Raw genomic sequence first — 1,801 nt, 5'->3', positions numbered from 1 at the left:
AAAGTCATTTATAAGTCATCAGAAATAATCCTTTAAACCGTCTAAATTGCGTCCCTTAGAGTCATCTGCTCGGAGTTGATCGAGCATTGTCGAGGTGTAATCAGCCGACCTTCTCTACGAGAGTTCTCCAACTTTTTGAAGTCGGTCGTCCCTTTCAAGAATGTGTTTTTTGCCTTCAAGGCAAAGTCAATTAGAAGACAATGGGAAGGAGATTTTTTGACTCCTGGATCTGTTGCTGCATAAACTTCTCGGTGTGCTCCCTATTATGAGTCCCACTGTGGCGGATCTCTCCTCATTGGTGTCACTCCTTTTGTTGTAAGTTGTGCATGTTCCACGCTCACTGCACATTTTAGTTTGTTGAATTTAGAATTGTCCGTTGAGACATGCCCAAGGAATAGACCAATGGAAATCGGGAAGGAGAGAAATAAGTGAGAGAAAGAGAAAGAGAGCGGAGTGTGTCGTGGCTTGACCATTTGGAGAAAAATTGGGTATTCTCGGGCTCTTGTGACCCTTCTTTTATATTGAATATGGAGATTACAATGAGAAGAGGAGAGAGACTCCCTACAGAAGAATGATCAAGTGAAAAGAGCCAAAAAGTCTTTAATACATGAGCTGGTTCGCCTAGTTATATAAGATAGAGGGACGAAAAAGGCAAAACTACACATTTAAGCCTTGTTCAGGAAGGGTTATATAGGATATTCTTGTCTTTTTTGCCCGCTTAGACTATCTTTGTAGTAGGTTTTCGAGGTGGTTAGTGGGTTACCAACTCAGCAAGAGTTGAGGGCTTTGGCTTGTCCTTATGAGGTCCTATGGAGCATAACCTTAATCTAAGGGTTATGTGAAAGTGAGTGGGTGGACTCTCACAAAAATGAGGTCAACATTGAGTATTTCAGTATAGCTAAGATTTAGGAAAGAATGATAAGTGCATATATTTTGGCTTATGAATTTTTATGGATGTAATACGCTATCCTCTTCAATAAATATAAAATTTGGGAAGGAAAGATTATAAAAAATATTGTGCCTTTCTTTTTTTTTTTTTAAATAATTCTTCGTGTCCAAGCATAGTGAAACTTCTACTTCTGAGTTATTCTACTATCATTGTGATAAAAATAATACCTTGCAATTAGATATATAGATCAATGAAAACTTCTTTATCTTAATTAAAATCAATCACATCTCCAGATAAAGCTAACATGCCACTTAATTCCTCAGTATTTGCATACCTATACTTTAGTTTTTACATACACGCACACAATCATACACACGCGCACACACACGCATACGTACATATCTATTGATGTATATCTAAATATGTTTACATATACATAGATATCTATATATTTATATATCTATACATACACATATACATAAGTGTATATATATAAGTTATCTGCAGATACATAAATATACATATGCATAGTTATCTGCAGATACATAAATATACATATGCATAGTTATCTGCAGATACATAAATATACATATGCATAGTTATCTGCAGATACATTTATCTACAGATACATAGTTATCTACAGATACATAAATATACATATGCATAGTTATCTGCAGATACATAAATATACATATGCATAGTTATCTGCAGATACATAAATATACATATGCATAGATATCTATAGATACATTCATATATAGATACATACATATATATATATATATATATATACATACATACATACATACAGATACATACAGATACATACATACATACATACATACATATACATACATACATACATACATACAGATACATACAGATACATACATACATACATACATACATATA

The sequence above is a fragment of the Phalaenopsis equestris genome, unplaced genomic scaffold (genome assembly GCF_001263595.1).
Source record: "Phalaenopsis equestris unplaced genomic scaffold, ASM126359v1 Scaffold000002, whole genome shotgun sequence".
Taxonomy (NCBI): Eukaryota; Viridiplantae; Streptophyta; class Magnoliopsida; order Asparagales; family Orchidaceae; genus Phalaenopsis; species Phalaenopsis equestris.
This window is presented reverse-complemented; position numbering follows the sequence as displayed.